Genomic DNA, 22,704 nt, shown 5'->3' on the forward strand with positions numbered 1-22,704 from the left:
CATCAGTTGAAATGATCATATGCTTTTTGTCCTTCATTCTGTTGATATGATGTATCACATTGATTTGCATATGTTGAACCATTCTTTCATCCCTGGGATGAATCCCACTCGGTCATGATGAATGATCTTTTAATGTCTTGTTGAATTCGGTTTACTAATAATTTTGTTGAGGATTTTTGCATCAATGTTCATCAGGGATATTGGTCTGTAGTTTTCTTTTTTTGATGTGTTTTTCTTTTTGGTATCAGGGTAATACTGGCCTTATAGAATGAGTTCGAAAGTATTCCCTCCTCCTTTGTTTTTTGGAATAGTTTGAGTAGGATTGGTATCAGTTCTTCTTTAAATGTTTGGTAAAATTTAACAGTGAAGCCATCAGATCCCAGGCTTTTCTTTGGTGGAAGATTTTTTATTATGGCTTTGATTTCATTACTTGTTACTGTTCTGTTCAGGTTTTGGATTTCTTTATGATTCAATATTAATAGGTTTTATGTGTTTAGAAATTTGTCCATTTCTTCTAGGTTTTCCAATTTATTGGCATATAGTTGCTCACAGTAGCCTTTAATGATCCTTTGAATTTCTGTGGTATTAATTATAATGTCTCATTTTTCACTGCTGATTTTATTTGAATCTTCTCTCTTTATTTCTTAGTCGGCTAAAGGTTTGTCAATTTTATCCTTTCGAAAAATCAACGTTTTGTTTCATTGATCTTTTGTGTTGCTTTCTTCATTTCAATTTCACTTAGTGCTGCCCTGATCTTTATTGTTTCTTTTCTTCTTCTAGCTTCAGGTTTGGTTTGCTCTTGCTTTTATAGTTCTTTTCTTTTTGAGATGGAGTCTCACACTTTCACCCAGGCTGGAGTGCAGTGGCATGATCTCTGCTCACTGCCACCTCTGCCTCCCGGATTCAAGTGATTCTCCTGCCTCAGCCTCCCAAGTAGCTGGGATTAGAGGCATGCGCCACCATGCCCGGCTAATTTTTTGTGTTTTTAGTAGAGACAGGATTTCACCATGTTGGCCAGGCTGGTCTCGAACTCCTGACCTCATGATCCACCTGCCTCGGCCTTCCAAAGTGCTGGGATTATAGGCGTGAGCCACTGCGCCCAGCCGCTTTTATAGTTCTTTAAGATGCATCATTAAGTTGTTTATTGGAAGTTTTTCTACTTTTCTGATGTAGGTGCTTACAGGTTTACATTTTTCTTAATACTGCTTTTGTTTTATTCCATTGTTTTTGGTATGTTGTGTTTCCATTATCATTTGTTTGAAGAAATTTTTCAGTTTCCTTCTTAATCTCCTTATTGGCCAACTGTTCATTCAGCTGCATAGTGTTCAATTTCCATGTGTTTGTATAGTTTCCAAAATTCCTCTTGTTACTGATTTCTAGTTTTATTCCATTGCAGTTAGAGAAGGCAGTTGATATTATTTTAAATTTTGAATGTTTTAAGACTTGTTTTGTGACCTAAGATATGGTCTGTCCTTTAGAGTGACCCATGTGCTGAGGAAAAGAATGTATATTCTGCAGCCATTAGATAAAATGTTCTGTCAATGCGTATTAGTTCCATTTGGTCTATAGTGCATATTATGTCTGATATTTCTTTGTTGATTTTCTGTTTGAATGATCTATGCAATGCTGAAAGTGGACATGTTGAAGTCTTCAGCTATTATTGTATTGGTATCTATCTCTCTAATAATATTTGCTTTGTATGTCTGGGTGTTCCAGTGTTGGATGCACATATATTTACAACTGTTATATCCTCTTGATGAATTGACCCCTTTATTATTATAAAATGACCTTCTTTGTCTCTTTTTATAGTTTTTGTCTTGAAAACTCTTTATTTTCAGTCGGTATGTGTCTTTATATGTGTGAAGTGTGTTTCTTATAGGCAAATTGTTGAGTTTTGTTTTTTAAATCCATTCAGCCACTCTATGTCTTTTGATTGGAGAGTTTAGTCCATTTACTATCAATGTTATTGACAAGTAAGGACTTATTCCTGCCATTTTGTTATTTGTTTTCTGGTCTTTTCCTCCTTTTTTTTTCCTTCTTCCTGTCTTCCTTTTAGTGAAGCTGATTTTCTCTGGTGGTATGATTTAATTTCTTGCTTTTCACTTTTTGTGTATTCATTGCATATTTTTTGATTTGAGGTTACCATGAGGCTTGCAAATAATATCTTATAACCCATTATTTTAAACTGATGATAACTTAACATGGATTGCACAAATAAACAAAACTAAGAAAAACTCCACACTTTAACTTTGTTCCTCCTTTAAAAAATTTTGTTGTTGTTCCTATTTATACCTCATTGTACTATATCTTGTAAAGTTGTTGTAATTATTGTTTTTGATCAGTTCATCTTTTAGTCTTTCTACTTAAGATATGAATATTTTAGCTTTTTCCGCCTGCTCCCCCTTCCCCTCCCAGCACTGCCCTGGCTGCACCGCGCTTACTCTGAGTTTCTGGCCCCTGCTAAGCTAGCGCCTCCCTCCTCTCCCTTCATTTGCCATCATGATTATCTACCCGGACCTCGTCAGCTACGATGAGATGTTCTCCGACAACTACAAGATCCGGGCTATGCCTAGAGGTGGAGGGGAAGATGGTCAGTAGGACACAAGGTAACATTGATGACTCGCTTATTGGTGGAAATGCCTCCGCTGAAGGCAGGGAGGGCGAAGGTACCTAAAGCGCAGTAATCACTGGTGTCGATATTGTCATGAACCATCACCTGCAGGAGACAAGTTTCACAAAAGAAGCCTGGGAGAAATACATCAAAGACTACATGAAATCAATCAAAGGCAAACTTGAAGAACAGAGACCAGAAAGAGTAAAACCTTTTATGACAGGGGCTGCAGAACAAATCAAGCACAGCCTTGCTAATTTCAAAAACTCCCAGTTCTTTACTAGTGAAAACATGGATCCAGATGGCATGGTTGCTCTATTGGACTACCATGAGGATGGTGTGACCTCATATATGATTTTCTTTAAGGATGGTTTAGAAATGGAAAAATGTTAACAAATTTGGCAGTTATTTTGGATCTATCACCTGTCATCATAACTGGCTTCTGCTTGCCATCCATACAACACCAGGACTTAAGACAAATGGGACTGATGTCATCTTGAGCTCTTCACTTATTTTGACCATGATTTATTTGGAGTGGAGGCATTGTTTTTAAGAAAAATGTGTCATGTAGGTTGTCTAAAAATAAAATACATTTAAACTCATTTGAGAGAATGCCTTTTAGTTTAATGCATAGTTAAACCAAATTCATCCTGTAGTGTTCCTGGAGGAGCTAGAGCCTGGTTGTAGGCTACTACTCATCAATTAACTTCTACAGTGTTGACTACTTCTGGGACTGGAATATAAAAATGAATCAAAGGTTTTGATTGTGAGTTGCAATAAAGGGAAAGACCATGCTCATAGCAGTGCCAACATCTGAAGTGTGGAGCCTTACCCATTTCATCACCTACAACGGAAGTAGTTAACTGCAAGAGATTACCAAGAGAATAAAAAGAGACTCATTCAGTGGGGAAAAAAAAAAAAAAAAAAGATATGAGTATTTTATACATCACAATGACCCTGTTATAATATTCTGTGTTTTTCTGTGTACTTACTATTACCAGTGAGTTTTGTACCTTCAGATGATTTCTTTTTTTTTTTTCAGATGAAGTCTCACCCTTGTTCCCCAGGCTGGAGTGCAATGGCGCGATCTTGGCTCACTGCAACCTCCACTTCCTGGGTTCAAGCAATTATCCTGCCTCAACCTCCCAAGTAGCTGGGATTACAGACGCCTGCCACCACGCCCGGCTAATTTTTGTATTTTAAGTAGAGATGAGGTTTCACCATGTTAGTCAGGCTGGTCTTGAACTCCTGACCTCAGGTGATCCGCCCGCCTTGGCCTCCCAAAGTGCTGGGATTACAGGCATGAGCCACCGCGTGTGGCCTCAGGTGATTTCTTACAACTCATTAACATCCTTTTTTTTTTTCAGATTGAAGAACTTTCTTTAGCATTTCTTGGAGGGCAAGTCTGTTGTTGATGAAATCCCTCAGCTTCAGTTTGTCTAAGAAAGTCTTTATTTCTCCTTCATGTTTGAAGGATATTTTTGCCAGATATACTAATCTAGAGTAAAAGGCTTTTTTCCTTCACCACGTTAAATATGTCATCCCACTTTCTGCTGGCCTGTAAGGTTTCCACTGAAAAGTCTGCTGCCAGGAATATTGGAACTCTGTTCTTTCTTTTTTTCCTTCCTTCCTTCCTTCCTTCCTTCCTTCCTTCCTTCCTTCCTTCCTTCCTTCCTTCCTTCCTTCCCTCCCTCCCTCCCTCCCTCTTTCTTTCTGTCTGTCTTTCTTTCTTTCTGTCTTTCTGTCTTTCTTTCCTCTTTTTTCTTCTGCTTTTAGGATCTTTTCTTTATCCTTGACCTTTGGGAGTTTGATTATTAAATCCCTTTAGGAGTCTTGTGTTAAATCTGCTTGTTGTTCTACAATCATCTTATACTTGAATATTAATATCTTTTTCTAGGTTTGGAAAGTTCTCTGTTATTATTCCTTTGAATAAACTTTCTAGCCTTATTTCTGTCTCAGCCTCCTCTTTAAATTCAATAACTCTTTGATTTGCACTGTTAAGGCTATGTCCTAGGTCTTGTAGGTATGCTTCATCCTTTTATATTCTTTTCTTTTTTGTCTCTTTTGGCTATGCATTTTCAAATAACCTGTCTTCAGGCTCACCAATTCTTCCTTCTGCTTGATCAGTTCTGCTGTTAAGAGACTCTGATTCATTCTACAATATGTCAATTGCATTTTTAAACTCCAAAATTTCTGCTTGATTCTTTTTAATTATTTAAATTTATTTGTTAATTTTATCTGATAGGATTCTGAATTCCGTCTCTTGAATTCATCTTGAACTTCTTTGTTTCTTCAACACACTATTTTGAATTCTCTGTCTGAAGGATCACATATCTCTGTCTTTCCAGATTGGACCCTGGTGCCTTATTTAGTTTGTTTGGTAAGGCCATGTTTTCCTTGATTCTTGTAAATGTTTGTTGGTTTCTGAGCATTGAAGAGTTAGGTATTTATTATTGTAGTATTAGCAGTCTAGGCTTGCTTGTACCCACCCCTGGAAGGCTTTCCAGGTATTCAAAGAGACTTGAGTATTGTGATCTAACTTTTTGGTCACTGCAACCATATCTGCATTAGGGAGGACCCCAAGCCCAGTAACAATGTGGTTCTTGCATAGTCACAGAGGGATAATGTTGGTGATCTTGCATAAAATCTGGAAGAATTTTCTGGATTATCATGTAGACACTCTTGTTCTTTGACTTCCTCCCAAACAAACACAGTTGCTCTCTCTGTGCTGAGCTGCCTGGATCTAGGGGAGGGGTGATACAAGCACGACTGTGATCACCACCACTGGCACTGCACTAGGTCAGACCTAAAGCCAACATAACACTAGGTCTCACCCAAGGCCCATTGAACCTACTCCCTGGCTATGTTTGCTCAAGGCCCTGGGGCTCTATAGTCAGCAGATGGCAAAGCCAGTTAGGCTGTGTCCCTCCCTTCAGGGCAATGAGTTCCCTTAGACCTTAGGTGGGTCCAGAAATGCTGTCTCAGAGCCAGGATCTGGGGTTGGAAACTCGAGATTGGTACCTGGTGCTCTATTCTACTATAGCTGAGCTGGCACCCAAACCACAAGACATAGTCCTTCCTACTCTTCCTTCTCCTTTCCCCAGGCACAGGAGCCTCTCCCCTCAGTCACCACCAGCACAAGCCCATGAGGAGTACTCCCACACTATCATTGATGTTCCCTTAAGGCTCAAAGGCTCTTCAGTCAGCTGTGGTGAATGCTGCCAGGCCTGGGACTCACCCTTTAGGGAAGTGGGTTCCCTTCTGTCCCAGGGTAGGTCTAACAACACCTGCCAAACACCAAGGCCTGGAATCAGGAATCCCATGAGCCTACCACTTGGTGCTCTACCCCACTGTGGTTGAGCTGGTATCTAAGCTGCAAGACGAAGTCCCTGTTACTCTTCCCTCTGCTTTCCTCAAGCAGAAGGAGTCTCTCCTTTTTGTCATTACGGCTGTGAATGTGCTGGGTCACACCGCAAGTCAGCACATCTGAGAGTCTCACCCAAGGCCCATGGTGTGTTCTACCTGGTTGCTGCTGCTGATTATTCAGGGCCCAAAGGCTCTTTAGTCAGCAGGTGGTGAATCATGCCAGGCCTGAGTCCTTCTCTTCAAGGCAGTGGGTTCCCCTCTTCCCAGGGTGTGTCTAGAAATGCTGTCTGGGAGCTAGATGCCTTAGGACTCTGCCCAGTACCCTGTCTTACTGAGACTGAGCTGATATCCAAGTCACAGGACAAGGTTGTCTTTACTCTTCCCTTTCCTCTCCTTAGACAGAAGGAAGGGCTCACTTTTGAAGCCGCAAACTATGCTGCCTAGGATAGGGGGAGTGGTGGTGCAAGCATTCCCTTAGCTACCTTGGCTGTGTCTCACTAGGTTGCATGTCCCTCCATGTCCACTGGCTCCAAGCCCAGCACAGCACTATGACTTGCCTAGAAGTTGCAGTCCTTGTGGCCTAGACTGCCTTTCAAGTTTACTTAGAACCTCAGGGCACTTTAGCCCATGGAGATGAGGCTTGCGGAAACTCAGGTTCTGACCCCTGGGATGGATGATTTCCCTCTGGCTAGGGCTCATCTCAGTGCTGCCTCCGTGGGTGTCAGCTGAGTTCTGCACAGTGTTGACAGCGCTGAGTTCCAATGCAACATCCTACAATTGCTATGCTCTTCCTGACCCCTAAGCACACAGATTCTCTCTCTGTGCAAGAGATGGGAAAGGGGTGGTGTCAGCAATTTAAGACTGTCTTTCCTACCCTCTTCAGTGCCTCTTTCAGAGATATGAAGTTAAAAACCAGGTACTGTGATCACTCACCTGATTTTTGGTTCTTATGGAGGCGCTTTTTTCTGTAAATAGTTGTTAAATTTGGTGTTTTTGTGGGAAGAATAATCAGTGGAAGCATCTGTTGCCTCCTCCAAATATTTTAAAATTAAGGTATGCACATTGGTGTTTTAGACATAATGCTATTGCACAGTTAGTAGACTGCAGTATAATGTAAACATAACTTTTATGTGCAATGAGAAACAAAAACAGTCATGTGGTTTCCCTGTATTGTAACATTTGCTTTATTGTGGTGATCTGGAACCAAACTTACAATATCTCTGAGGCATGCCTGTACTTAAAAATGGTTAATACAGAGCCTGGGCAAGATAGTCTTTATAAAAAATAAAAACATCACCCAAGTGGGGTGGTGTGTGTCTGTAGTCCCAACTACTCAGAAGGCTGAGATGGGAGGATCTTCTGAGCCCAGGAGTTTGAGGCTGCAATGAGCCATGATGTCACCACTACACTCCAGCCTGGGTGACAGTGAGATCCTGTCTCAAAAAAAAAAAAAAAAAAAGGTGAATATGGTTTAAAAAGGAAAGCAAATAAAATCAAGTATCTTAGCCTGTTTGTACTGCTATAACAAAATTCCTGAGAGACTGGGCAATTTATAAACAATATAAATTTATTTCCCACAGTTCTGGAGGCTGGGAAGTCCAAGATGTTGGCAAGATTGGTATTTGGTGGGGGGAGGGGAGTCGGGGGAGGAGAAAGGGATGGTTAATGAGTACAGAAAAAAAGAATGAATAAGGTCTAGTATTTGGTAGCACAATAGGGTGACTGTAGTTAATAATAATTTAGTTGTACATTTAAAAATAACTAAAAGCATAATTGGATTGTAACACAAAGGATAAATGCTTGAGAGGTTAGATACCCCATTTTCTATGATGTGATTATTATGCATTGCATGCCTGTATCAAAATATCTCATGTATCTCATAAATATACACACCTACTATGTATCCGCAAAAACTAAAAATAAAAAAATAAAAAAGACTGATGTCTGTTGAGGGCTGCTCTTTGCTACCAATATGGTACCTTGTTGCTGCATCCTCTGGAGGAGAGGAGCACTGTGTGAAGGTGGAAAGACAAAACAGTCCCTTCAATCTTGAGCTCTTAAATAAGGTGTTAATACCATTCAAGAGGTTAAGATTGGTCATGACTTAATCACCTACCAAATGCCACACCTCTTAATACTGCAGCATTAGGGATTAAGTTTTAACATGAATTTTGGATGCAATAACATCATTCAAAACACAGTAATATCTTTTCTTATGTTTATAATCCATGTCTAAAAAACCAATGTGCATACCTTAATTTTAAAATATTTGGAGGAGGCAACAGATGCTTCCACTGATTATTCTCCCCACAAAAACACCAAATTTAACAACTATTTACAGAAAAAAGCGCCTCCATAAGAACCAAAAATCAGGTGAGTGATCATAGTACCTGGTTTTTAACTTCATATCTCTGAAAGAGGCACTGAAGAGGGTAGGAAAGACAGTCTTAAATTGTGGTAAAATGCTTATTTTTCTTTTGCCCATTTTTATGTTATGTTGTTTATCTTTTCCTGCTGATTTGTAGGCATTTTGTATCTATTTTGGATATTAATCTTGTATCAGTTGTATGTGTTCAAAAATACCTTCTCCAAGTTTTACAAGGACTATTTCCTTCCTCATTTAAGAAGAGAGTTGCAGTGCCACATCAAGCTTCCATATATTCATAACTCTGTTTTTGGACTCTATTTCATTCCACTGATTGATCTATGATCTATAGATTCCTCCTCCTATACCATACTATCTTAATACTCTTTATAATAAGTTTTGTTATCTGGTAGGGCAAATCTTCCACTATATTCTTCTTTGATTTTCTTGAGATATTGATCTCCCATATGGAGTCAGAGGCTCAGGTTCTTTGAAAACCCCATTTGAATGCTGATGAGACTTGCACTGAATTTATAGGTCACTATTGTGATTTTAAAGATATTGAGTCCTGTCATCATTGAACAGGGCATATCTCTTCATTTATTTTCTTCTTTAAAGAATTTCAGTAAAGTTTTACAGTCTCCTTCATATAGGTCTCACACCTCCTTCTTTTATTGCTATAATAAATGGTAAAAAAGCAAAAAGTATGGCTTATCAAACCAGTGTAAAATATATTTTTGAAGCACTTTGATACATTTTAATTTGTACTGGATATTAGATGATATTAAGGTATTAGAGTTAATTTGATTAGGTTATATGCTAAAATTGTGTTCATTATGATAAAAATGAAAAGCCTTCATTAGAAACTTATATGCATTTACTGATAAGGTGACATGACATTTGTTTAAAATAGTTTATATGACACAATGTCACTATTTTTAATTTTAAGTAGTTCATTTAAAAAGTTGGGGGAGATGAAAGAAGAATGGCCAAGTGTTGATAATTGTTGAAGCGAAGCTGGGTAATGGGTATGTGAGAGTTCATTATGCTATTCTCCCAATTTTTGTGTATGTTTGAAAAGTTGTATAATAAAGACTTTAACATTATATTTTTGAATTATTTTTTGGGGGGGTGTAGAAATTACATATTATATATATATATATATATGGAAGGGAAGGGATTGTTTCATATATATATAGAGAGAGAGAGAGGGAGAGAGAGCGAGCCATTTTGCCAAACTCTCTCATTGTTTCCAATAATTTGTCTATTGTTTTGGGTGTTCTAGACAGTCTTATTGTCTGTGAATGTGAATATGTGGAAAAAACTTCTCCTCTTCCAATGCTAGGCCTTGCTGGGTTGACTAAGACCTCAAATATAATATTGAGTAAAAGTATTAACGTTGGGCATGCTTGTCATATTCTGATTTTTTAAAAAACAGCTAAGTTTCACTACTGAGAATGATGTCTTTCTTTCTTCCTTTCTTTCTTTCTTCCTTCCTTTCTTTCTTTCTTTCTTTCTTTCGTTCGTTCGTTCGTTCGTTTTTTCTGTTTTCTTTTTACTATAACGAGACCCTCACTCTGTTGCCAAAGCTGGAGTGTAGTGGTGCCATAATAGCTCACTGCAGCCTTGAACTCCTGGGCTTAAGTGATCCTTCTACTTCAGCCTCCCTAGCAGCTGGGACTACAGGCATGTGCCACTATGCTCAGGTTTGATGTTTTAAAAAAACATTAGCTTTGGTAATGTTTTAGTAGTTATGAATAGATGTCGAAACATAATCAGATGTTGAATTTTATTAAATGCTTTTTTTCTTTGAGATGGAGTCTTTCTCTGTTACCCAGGCTGGAGAGCAGTGGCGCCATCTCAGCCCACTGCAACCTTTGCCTTCCAGGTTCAAGCAATTCTCCTGCCTCAGCCTTCTGAGTAGCTGGGATTAAAGGTGTGCACCACCATGCCTGGCTAATTTTTGTATATTTAGTAGAGATGGGGTTTAACCATGTTGGTCAGGCTGATCTTGAACTCCTGACCTCGTGATCTGCCCGCCTTGGCCTCCCAAAGTTCTGGGATTATAGGCGTGAGCCACCGTGTCCAGCCTAAATGCTTTTTTTCTACACTTACTGAGATGTGGGTTTTTGTTGTTGTTGTTGTTCTGTTCACATAATCAATTATGTTTATGGATTTTCTAATGTCAAACCCAATCAATAATTTAATTTTTTTTCCACAAAGTAAACAATGAACCCAAAGAATTGTTCAGAAAAATTCTACCAAACTGTCATTGAATAGATTATTCCAATCTTGTTCAAACTCTTCCAGAGACTAGAAAAAGAGGAAATACTCCCTAAGTCTATGAAGCTAGTATAACCAAAGCAGACAAAGAAGGAAACAAAAAAGAGAAATTACAGGCCAATTTCACTCATGAACATAGAAGTAAAATTCCTGAATAGAATACTAGCTAACAGAATCCAGAAAAGATTGTGTGGAACCAGTGGGTGCTTGCAGCAAACACCCTAAACAAACAAACATACAACAAATAACTCCAGGGGTACTTATACATATAATTAAAGCAACTGTAGGACTGACTCTGACAAGTAGTTTTCTTAACTTTAAACAGAATACTTTCCCTTGCCAACATTTATTTTTCTCTTCATTATAAAGGGAATTGAACAGCTTGGACTTGGAGACAGTGAGTTAAAACAGAAATAGGAAGGCGGCAGAAAAAGACTATACCAGATTGAAATGTGTTGGATATTCATATCCACCCAGCACCTCAGAATGTGGCCATGGAGGATGGAGACAGAGATTGCAGTGATGCATCTTCAAGCCTAGGAACACTAAGGATTGCTGGCAATCACCAGAAGCTGGAAGAGGCAAGAAAGTGTCTTTTCCTAGAGCCTTCAGACAGAGCGCAGCCCTGCCAACACCTTGATTATATGCTTCAAGCTTCTAGAATTGTGAGAGAATAAATTTCTGTTGTTATAAGCCACCTAGTTTGTGGTCTTTTGTTATGGCAGCCCTGGGAAACTAATAAACATGATAGTACTGGGAAGTGAGATGCTGCTGTAGCAGACACCTAAAAATGTGGAAGTGGCTTTGGAACTGGGTAGTGGGTAGAGGCTGGGAGAATTTTTAGGTGCATGTCAGAAAAAGCCTGGGTTGCCTTGAAGAGATTGTTGGTAGAAATATTGAAGTTTAAGGAGCTTCTGGTTAGGGCTCAGAAAGAAGGAAGGAGAGCTATGGAGAAAGCTTCTACTGTGTTAAGGCATATATATATTACCTCTAAAAGAATGTTTCTAGAAATATGAGCAATAAAGGTGCTTCTGGTGAAGTCCCAGATATAAATGGGAAACATATTCTTGGACACTAGAGAAAAGGCAATCCTTGTCATAAAGTGGCAGAAAACTTGGCTGAATTATGCTCTACTGTTTGGTGAAAAGTAGAACTTGTAAAAGAAGAACTTGGAAATTTGACTTAGGAGATTTCCAGACAAAGTATGAAAGGTGCAGCCAGATTTCTCTTTGCTGCTTACAGTAAAATGAGAGAAGAAAGAGATACATTGAGAAATGCACTGTTTAGGAAAAAGAAGCCAAGAGTTGATCATTTGGAAGATTCTTACACTATCCAAATAGCATGCTATGAAAAAGGGCTAAGGTGTAGCAGACAGCTGTTTGATGTAGACATTAGGTGTGTGATTTAGGGATCCAATCAACCATCTCAGTAACAGCCTGCAATAAAGATGGGGTTATCCAGGAAGGACCCATGTAACACCTTCATGTCTAACAATGTGAGACTCCTTGACATTCATGAAAGACTTACAAGGTTTTTAAGACTTTTATACCAGCAGAAACATTGCCAGCCTGGACTGAAAGGGACAGAGACAAGACAAAATGAAGGAGGAATAACTTTTGAGGGCAGAGCCATGGATGCAGAGGTCAGAGAGAAAGGAGTTCCTGCCTCAGAGGGCCCAGAGGACATAGCATCAAGCCACAAAGGATTACTCTCAGGCTTTGAAACCCAAGGGAATTTACACTGCTGGGTTGTGAACTTGCTATAGACAAGTAAGTCCTTCATTTCTTCCAATTGTTTTAGTTTAGGAATGGGAATGCCTGGCCTATGCCTGTTCTATCAGTGTATTCTGGAAGCAGGGAACTTGTTTTCTAGTTTCACAAATCTGTGAATGGAGAATAATTTTGCCCTGGGATGGACCATACCCAGAGTTTCACCCATACTTGGTTAAGATTATATAGGTAATGATATTTGGAACTTTACTGGGTGGATGTTTAGCGGAGATTTTGAATTGAGAGTTAATCCTGGAATGGGTTAAGACTTTTGAGGATATAGCGATGGGGTGAATGTATTTTGTGCATGGGATGGGTGTGAGTTTTGGGGAAGCACAGGGCAAACTTTACTGGGTTGAATAGTGTCCCTCCCAAATTCATATACACCTGGCACCTCAGAATGGGACCTTATTTGGAAATCGGATCTTTGCAAATGTAATTAAGATGTATATTAAGATGAAGTCATATCAGATTAGGGTGGGCCCTAAATGTAATCACTGCATTTATGATTACATTAAAGGAAAAGGAGAGGGCACACAGGGAGAAACTCATGTGAGGATTGCTGGCAACCGCTAGAAGCTAGAATAGGAAAGGAAGAATTCTGCCATAAAGTGTTTCAGACAGAGCATGGCCCTGCTGACACCTTGATTTTGAAATTTTCTTTTCTTTTCTTTTCTTTTTTTTTTTGACAGACGGAGGTTTTGCCCTTGTTGCCCAGGCTGGAGCACAATGGTGTGATCTCGGCTCACTGCAACCTCCGCTCCCGGGTTCAAGCGATTCTTCTGCCTCAGTCTTCTTAGTACCTGGGATTACAGGTATGCACCACCACGCCCAGCTAATTTTGTATTTTTAGTAGAGACCGGGTGTCTCCATGTTGGTCAGGCTGCTTTCAAACTCCCAACCTCAGGTGATCCGCCCACCTTGGCCTCCCAAAGTGATGGGATTGCAGGTATGAGCCACCACACCTGGCCGATTTTGAACTTTTCATTGCCATAAAAGTGAGAGAATAAATTTCTGTTGTTATAAACCACCAGATTTATGGCACTTTATTACAGCAGCCTTGGGATGCTAATAACACAGTTAGTTGTAGGATACACTTGTCAAACATAGGAACCCATAAGATTGAAAGCTCATCAAAAGCTCACAGGAGAACAACAGTCTAGGCAGGTGAATTAAATGAACAAGTATTAAGGGAATTAGAGAGGTTTCTAAGTGACTTCTATTCATGTGTGATGTTATAGGAGTTTGGAACTAACACAACTACACAACTGATTTAGTGAGGAAGCTTTGGTTTGGCATTTAACCTTCTACCTAATGGGAACTGATTACGTGTCTATTTATTTTTTCATCATTTGTATTCCTTTAAGTTTTCTTGATAAATAAGGATGATATCTTTTCTTTTTAATGGCTAGGGTACTTTTAGCTATTTGATGTTCATGGCACAAATTCTAGCATGTTTTGTTATTGCTAAAGCTGATATTATTCTCAAAATACATTCTCATGATATTTTGTAAAAACTTTCCTATTTATTTATTTTCACAAAATGTTGCTATAAACTTGAAAAATAGAGGTGAGCAGAAGGGAAATATATAGCAACAAAGGTTAAGATGCACGAGCATACATTAATGTTTGTGTCACAGCATGATGCTTCAGGAAGAAGAGGTGGAGATACAGTTGAAGAAGAGATGGAGACTAGTGTGCAGGCCATTTATTAGGGAGTGGTCTTGGGATCAGCACTTGTGGAAGGGAAGGAAAGAAAGCAGAATTGGGTAGAGGGAGAAGTTGAAGTGTAATCAATCAATCAACCTGATGACAGGCTCTGGATCTGGGATGGCCCTTCAAAATTGTCCCCAGTTCAAGCAAGAACAGGCACCTCTCTATCATTGTATATGAGCTACTCTTGGAAGGAGGTATCATCTTGGACCTCCAGTTTTTTTTTTTTGCCATAGCAATCCCCAAAGAGGACTGAGAGTTGAGGACTGTCTTCCTGCAGCACTTTAGCAGCTGGAGGAACAAACCTTCCATTCCTGGGGAAGAAATCTGGGTGGTATATTGTAGCATCTATCACATGTAGATACAGAAAATTGAGTCAATCATTGTTTCTGCAATATTCCCTTTCTTTTCTTTTTTTCCCATTCAATTGACTCCCAGACCCATTCTTCTTCCCTGACATGTTTAGTATATATCCTTGGATATGTGTGTATCTTTGAAAAATATATAATACTATTTTGTGTATTTATGTGTTTAAATTTACATCAGTGGTATTGTGTGAGTTTTTTTCCCCCATTTTCTTTCAAAATTACATCAATTATATTGTACTACTGCTATCTATAATTCTGCTCATTGCTTTTTTTGATCAACACTATGTTTTTGAGGTTTATCCATCTCATTGTACATTCATCTAGTACATTGCTTCCAGATGCTTCATTTTTATTTACCTATCTTTTTGTTTTGTTTTGTTTTTGTTTTTTTCCTAGGCTCTGGGGTGTTTTTATATTTACCTATCTTTTTAAGTGACGAATACTAAAGTTAACCCCAACTACCATAACCAATGTTTGTACATGTTCCCTCTAGGTGAAAAGCTTTTAAAAACTGGTATTTCTGGTTTAAAGTGTATTAATGTATTAAGTGAACTGCTATAACTCCTGAAATATCAGTGGCCTAACATAATAACAATTTCCCACTCACATAAAGTCCAACTGTCAGTAGGGGCTGGGGTATGCTCCATGCAGTCATTCAGGAACCTAGGCTGGTGGAAGCTCTGCCATCTTTTGCTGTGGTTTTAAATGTCACTATCCAGCCAACTGTGAGGAGAGAAAGTGAAGCAATGACTGGGGGATTTTTACAAGCGAAGCCTGAGAGTGGTGTATAATCATCACTCTTTCCACATTCCATAGGCTGAAAGTCATATAATTGCACCTCACCAAAAGGGAGTCTGGGAAATATGGTCTAGCTGAGTGTCTAGAAGGAAAAAAAAAAATAGGTTTGCTGAATGTCTGGCCAATTTCTGCCATAGTTCACTCTTCTAGTAAATGGCTTCTGTTTTACTCTTCTTCCCACCCATAAGATACACCCTATCTTAAGAGAGACTGCTCAAAGTATCATTCAGTCAGTGCATCCAATTCAAGTTCTAGGATTTCCTACTGATACACAGTTCTTTCAATCATAGAAGTGGCTTCCTGTGGTCAAGCCACCCATGAATTAAAGAGATAAATTATTTGCACCTATTCTCATTGCTACTCCCACATACCTAATACATTCATTAGGGACAGGGCAGGGCTAGATGGCTACAATTAAGAATTTTTAACTTGAAAATAAAATAATGGGAGACCCATAGTACTTGCTGGTTCATTACAATGATAAAATCCTCTGAGGCATGCATTGTGAATTCCTCTTACCTGGGGTGTGGGGTAATTTGTAATTAGAACTGGGTTTTACTCCCTTTGAGGCATTCTCTTGTCCACTGTTTTTCATGGTTCTTGGGTTTTTCCTGTTGGATGTTCTTCCTTGTCTAGTTTTCACGGCCATACCTGAAGAGGTTGTTGAAGAATATGTCCTTGGAGACTGCACAGCTGTCTCAGCCTGCTTTCAGCTGTGCAAATTTCAGAACCTGATTTTTTTGCTTTGTTTCGTTTTTTGAGACAGAACTCTGTCTGTCACCCAGGCTGGAGTGCAGTGGCGTGATCTCTGCTCACTGCAACCTCCGCCTCCGGGGCTCAACCGGATTTTGTACCTCAGCCTCCCAAGTAGCTGGGATTAAAGGCATGTGCCACCACGCCCAGCTAATTTTTGTATTTTTAGTAGAGACAGGGTTTTGCTTTGTTGGCCAGGCTGGTCTCAAACTCCTGACCTCAAGTGATCCACCCACCTCGGCCTCCCAAAGTGCTGGGATTACAGACGTGAGCTACCATGCCTGGCCTGTATTTTTGTTGTTGTTGTTTGTTTTTTGTGACAGGGTCTCACTATGTTGACCAGGTTGGTCTTGAACTCTTGGCCTCAAGCAATCCTTCTACCTCAGCCTCCCAAAATGCTAGGATTACATGAAATTTATTTTAAGACTAGAATAGTAAAAAAAAATTATTTTTAGTCCAGATTCTGTTGTTGACTCCATTTATTAGTTTTTGTTTTTGGCAAAATAATTCCTTCAAAAACTTAATAGAGTTCTGATCAATTTGCTTCTAGTCAATTCCATATGTCTGTAACCACACCTAAATTATTTAATAAATGTAATTCTAAAACCTGATTCATTTTTGCTTTCTTGCCACCATGCCTTTCTCAATGGCAGCTTCTGATCATTGCATTACATTCAGTCATGTGCTTATATGGTTTCCTTATCCATTACTTTATAAAAGGACATGTATGTTTTCTCTAACTCTTAGTTACCACAAACAACTGCAATGAATATTTTGTGTATGTCTCCTCATATATCTCTACAACTGTTCTTTGGGGAAAAAACTCATTAGAGGAAGTGCTACATCATAACATTTACACGTATTTAATATTATTAAATACTGCCATACTGTTCTCCAAAATGGCAGCACCATTCCATCCAACCATTAACAGTTTTCTAGCATCCCCACGTGTACTTAGTATTATGTAATAACATAGTAAGTGTAAGATGGTCTCTTATTGTCTTAAATCACTGTGTGGATATGTCAGTCCTCCCCTGACTAATTGATAAAAGCAATTCTAGTTAAAATTTTAGAATTTTTGAGGAAATCAAACTTTTTCTAATATTTATATAGAATAATTAAGGAGTAAAAATTAAGAAAGCCAATTTTATAAAAAAGGGCAGAGAAAGGAGCCTAATCTACAAGATATGAAAGTATATTATGGAGTTATAATAATAAAAACTTATGTTTTTGTCAGAGGAACAGGAAACTAGACCATTGGAACATAATTTCCTTATTTATTTTTTTGAGACAGGGTCTCACTCTGTGGCTCAGGCTTGAGTGCAGTGATGGGAACTTGGCTCACTGCAGCCTCAACCTCCTAGGCTCAAGTGGTCTCCCACTTCAGCCTCCCAAGTAGCTGGGACTACAGGCACGTGCCACCATGCCTGTCTAATTTTTTGTGGAGATGAGGTCTCACTGTGTTGCCCAGGCTGGTCTTGAACTGCTTAGCTCAAGCTATCCTCCTGCCTTGTTCTCCCAAAGTGGTGGGATTACAGGCATGAGCCACTGCACCCAATCCTGGAACAGAATTTAAAACTCAGATAGACCCATGGGTGTATGAAATTTTGTAAATAATAATAATAATGCGGAAGATAATATTACTTGTTTACAATCTTCCTCCCTGGTCCCTGCCATAGTTTCATTACGGACAAGCTTCCTGGACCTAAATGTTTATTTCTCTCTCCCCACTCACTCTATACAAAAATCAACTCAAATGGATTAAAGACTGTATGGCAGGTACACCTGGCAGCAATAACTTAAGCATATCTTAAGAATGACCCTATGGTTTAAGAATGTATGTTCAGACTTCTGAGCTAAGGAACCTGGGAACAACCAACCCACAGATTCATTCCTTATCTGTGAAGAACATCTGAACCCTCAGGGATATCCTGTGGAATTCAGGTACCAAAGGGGATCAAGGTACTTTGTTTTGGGTTAAATGAAGGTTGCCAGGTGGAGGTTGCTAGGGGAAGGGTGCTACGTGAAAATGCTATATAAACTGCTTGTTTTTTTTTTTTTTGAGACGGAGTCTTGGTCAGTCACCCAGGCTGGGGTGCAGTGGCGCCATCTCTGCTCACTGCAAGCTCCGCCTCCCGGGTTCACGCCATTCTCCTGCCTCAGCCTCCCGAGTAGCTGGGACTACAGGCGCCTGCCACTATGCCCGGCTGATTTTTTTTTTTGTATTTTTATTAGAGATGGGGTTTCACCGTGTTAGCCAGGATGGTCTCGATCTCCTGACCTCGTGATCCGCCCGTCTTGGCCTCCCAAAGAGTAGGGATTACAGGCATAAGCCACCGTGCCCGACCAACTGCATGCTTTTTATAAGCAGTTGTGGTTCTCCTGCCCAGTCCGTTGCCACCAGACTGCCCTGCATATAAGGCTTCTCGATAAGCCCTGTGTCTTGGTCACTGGCTCTGGGCCTCTTCTTCAGCCCTTATTGACTGAAGTCAATAAGGGTCTGGCATGACAAAGACCTAAATGTGAGACCAAAACTATAAAACTAGCTAGATAAGAGGAAAAAGTTCTAGTGTTCTATAGTACTGTAGGATGACTATAGTTAACAATAATGTATTACATAGTTTCAAATATCTAGAAGAAGGATCTTGAATGTTCCCAGCACAAAGAAATGATAAATGTTTGAAATGATGGATATGCTAATTACCCTGATCTGATCACTATACTTTGTATGTATCAAAACATCACTTGGGCCCAGGAGTTCGAGACCAGCCTGGACAACACGGTGAAACCCCGTCTCTGTTAAACCTGCAAAAATTAGCCAGGTGTGGTGGCACGTGCATGTAGTCCCAGCTACTCCAGAGGCTGAGGTAGGAGGATGGCTTGAGCCTGGGAGGCAGAGGTTACAGTGGGCCAGGATCATGCCACTGCACTCCAGCCTGGGGGATAGAGCCAGACCTTGTTTCAAAAACAAACAATCAATACATACCCTATAAATATGTATAATGATTATGTATCAATTACAACACATAAAAGATAAAGCTTTTGATGGGATACAGAAAGGAAATTGAATTGAGAACTAGGGATTTGAGATAAAGGAAAAAGCTAATAATTACATTAAAAAATTTAAAAAGTGAGGTTTACTGTGGATAAATGATGATAGATTGCTAAGAAATTAATATTATCAACTCAATTCTGTACATCTGAGGTTAAAAAAAAGCCTCTGCTAGTAATTCACTGAGCTATACCACTTTTGGAAAGAAACTACTTTTATTTTATAGTTTGATTAAGTTGTCTATACCAACATAAAATAAATTTAACATTTTTGCTTCAATCTTGAATAAAATTTGTTTTCAATGTGTTTTATTAATTGTATGTTTTGTTTTTTATTTTGCATATTTATGTTTCTCATTCATTTCTTGATAATATCCAATGACATATTCTCTTGTTAATTTAAATTCATGTTTTCCCATAGGGCACACTAATTACTATACAGTTTGGATTTGAAGTACATAGTATACCTGATGAAAAAAACGAGAAACTCTCTTATTTAGTAGTCTGACTTCCTGAACATAATCAATAGCTTCATTGAAAGGGAAGATCTAAAACTCTGTGGTTAGGACTTCTACTTTTAGCCAGGCAGAGTAACTTACCGCAGAAAAACGCACCCTTTAAGAAAAAGTATAAAAATTGGATTTAAAAAAACCAAAAGCTCTTTATGGATATTGGGAAGGTGCTAAGGAAACGTAGAACTTGAGAGGTCAAGATTCTGGAGAGATGAGAACCATGGAGAGCTTAAAGGACATTCTGCAGCAATGTTTTCCCATGGGGAGTTTCACAATTCTGGGCTGAAGGAATGTAGCTGGAAACCCAGTAAAGGGCCTGGGGAAAGGGCTTTTGCTGGAAGGCAGAGTAGCCATCAGAGCATTTGTCAATCCTGTGGGTGTGAATAAATGCATATTGTAGACTGGAGGGACAGAAAGCTGGGCTCAGCAATTGACCATTTTTTTTTTTTTTTTTTTTGAGACAGGGTTTCCCGTTGCCCAGGTTGGAGTGCATTGACACAATCACAGCTGACTGCAGCCTCAATCTCTGGACTCAAGCAATCCTCCCAATTCAGCCTCCTGAGTAGCTGGTACTACAGGCACATGTCACCATGCCTGAATAATTGTTTCATTATCATTATTATTTTTTGTAGAGATGGGGTCTCCTTATGTTGCCCAGGCTGGTCTCAAACTCCTGAGTTCAAGAAATCATCACACTTTGTCCTGGGATTACAGGATTGAGCCACCATGCCCAGCCAGGTGGTTTTGTTTTGTTTGTTTGTTTGTTTTTTTTCCATTTTGCTGAATTCTGAAGCTATAAAATTCAGGAACCTAAGAAGCCAGGCAAAGCAGAGTGGAGTTTCTGGCTGTTCCACACTGCTGAGAAGTCAAGGATTAGAATTCAGAACATGACATGGAGGCTGGAACCTGGAGAAGTCCCAGGCTTTTAGTTGGAACTTAAGCAGCTGTACTCTAGAGTGGTAGTAATACAAAGGTAGAAAGAGGCTGTGTGCAGTGGCTTACACCTGTAATTCCAGCAATTTGGGAGGCTGAGGTGCTTGAGGCCAGGAATTTGCGAGTCTGGGCAATGAAGTGAGTCCCTGTCTCTACAAAATATGTATAAAAAAAAAATTAGCTGGACATGGCATGCACCTGTAGTCCTAGCCACTTGGGAACCTGAGATGGGAGAATTGCTTGAGCTCAGGAGTCTGAGCCTTCAGTGAGCTAGGATTGTGCCACTGCACTCCAGCCTGGGCAACAGAGTGTCTCTAAAATAAATAAATAAATGAAAAATAAAAATAAAAAAAGAGGTGGAAAAAGCCTTAGTAAAAGCAGCCTGACTCTGAGTTAGCTCAGTCCCTGATTGAATTGAAGTGGCCGGTTCTAACTATACCTACCTAGCAGAGGAAAGGGTGAGCCCTGTCTGGAGATTCTTTCATTGTTCAGAACTTCTGTAATTTTTCAAGAGAGTATCTGACTGTCAATCAAAAAGTGTCAGGCATACCAAGAAATAGGACAAAATGACAGAGAAAGAGAGAGAGACAGAGAGCAAGAGAGAGGGGAAGAGAAATAAGACAGGTGATCCAGAATTATAGCTGTCAACAAATATTTTAATATAACTATAATAAATGTATTCAAGAAAATGGAGAAAAATATGGAGAAAATAGATTAAGAAAAAAAAAAAAAAAAAAAAAAAAGAAGAAGAATTTCACCAGAGACAAATGGGACATAATGAACAGGTCTGACATACATGTAACTGGAATCCCAGCAGACTAGGAAAAACTGGGAAAGCAAATGTTTTAAGATGGAAAAAGAAAGTGCAAAAAAAATGAAGAGTAATGAAAGAGCTAAATATATGGGTATATATGAATGGATTTTGACTGTATAAAGCAACAACAGTAATGCTGTTTAAAATTTAAAACATACAGAATTTCGCCGGGTCTGGTGGCTTATGCTTGTAATCCCAGCACTTTGGGAGGCTTGAGATCTCTCAAGGCCAGTTCAAAACCAGCCCGGGCAACACAGTGAGACCCATCTCTACAAAAATTAATTGGGCGTGGTGGTGTGTGCCTGTAGTTCTAGCTACTCAGGAGGCTGAGATGGAAGGATCACTTGAGCCCAGGAGTTTGAGACTGCAGTGATTCATGATCATGCCACTGCATTCCAGCAGCCTGGGCAACAGAGCAAGACGCTGTTTCAAAAAAACAAAAACAAAAGGAAAAATTTTTTGAAAAAATGTAAAATATATAAAATTGAATATACAGTAACAGCAAAACAAAAGACAAGAAATGGTTAATGGAGTTAAAGTGTTCTAAAGTACTAGTATTGTCAGGGAAGTGGTTAAAAAAAAAACAAAAACAAAAAACATTTTAGGCTGTGTTATGGTTACATTGTGTCCTCCACAAAAGGTATGTTGAAGTCCTAACCCCAGTACTTCAGAATGTGACCTTATTTGGAAACAGGGTCATTTCCAATGTAATTAAAGTAGAGATGAGGGTATACTGGAGTAGAATGACACCATAGAGTAGAAAATGTGAGGACAAGGACACAGAGAATACCATGGGAAGATGGAGGCAGGGATTAGATTGGAGTGATATACCTACAAGTCAAGTATATTAGTCAGGGTTCTCTAGTGGGACAGAACTAATAGGATAGATGTGTATATAAAAAAGGAGTATATTAAGGAGTATTAACTCACATGATCACAAGGTCCCACAATAGGCCATCTGTAAGCTGGGGAGAGAGGAAGCCAGTCTGAGTTCCACACTCAAGAACCTAGAGCTTGATGTTCGAGGGCAGGAAGCATTCAGCACAGGAGAAAGATGTAGGCTGGGAGGCTAAGCCAGTCTAATCTCTCCACATTCTTCTGCCTGCTTTTTATTCTGGCCACAGTGGCAGCTGATTAGATTGTGCCTGCCCAGATTAAGGGTGGGTCTGCCTTTCCCAGTCCAAGGACTCAAATGTTAATCTCCTTTGGCAACACCCTCACAGACACACCAGGAGCAGTATTTTGCATCCTTTAATCCAATCAAGTTGACACTCATTATTAACCATCACACCAAGGAATGCCAAAGATTGCTGGCTGTCATCAGAACCTAGGAGAAAAGCATGGAACAGGCTGTTTCTCAGAGCCCTC

The 22,704-nt window shown here is 39.4% G+C and overlaps 2 long non-coding RNA genes and 1 pseudogene across 3 annotated transcripts in view; 2 read left to right on the plus strand and 1 right to left on the minus strand.

Moving 5' to 3' along the window:
* Positions 1-11,318, plus strand: part of LOC111552181 — a 19,101-nt gene extending 7,783 nt beyond the window's left edge. Inside the window, exon 3 of the long non-coding RNA XR_002734574.1 lies at positions 10,995-11,318. This is a non-coding gene — a long non-coding RNA (uncharacterized LOC111552181). The remainder of the gene's footprint in view (positions 1-10,994) is intronic.
* On the plus strand, positions 2,485-3,518 carry LOC111552180 (annotated as a pseudogene). The gene has a single exon (XR_002734573.2). The product of XR_002734573.2 is annotated as a translationally-controlled tumor protein pseudogene (transcript).
* A 2,625-nt stretch (positions 11,319-13,943) lies between the features above and the next one.
* LOC113224927 lies at positions 13,944-22,481 on the minus strand. The gene is made up of 3 exons (XR_003309563.1): positions 22,267-22,481; positions 15,083-15,198; positions 13,944-14,455 (listed from the first exon to the last, which is right to left on the minus strand). It is a non-coding gene; the product is annotated as an uncharacterized LOC113224927 (long non-coding RNA).
* Positions 22,482-22,704: the final 223 nt, after the last annotated feature.

The sequence above is a fragment of the Piliocolobus tephrosceles genome, chromosome 9 (genome assembly GCF_002776525.5).
Source record: "Piliocolobus tephrosceles isolate RC106 chromosome 9, ASM277652v3, whole genome shotgun sequence".
Lineage (NCBI taxonomy): Eukaryota > Metazoa > Chordata > Mammalia > Primates > Cercopithecidae > Piliocolobus > Piliocolobus tephrosceles.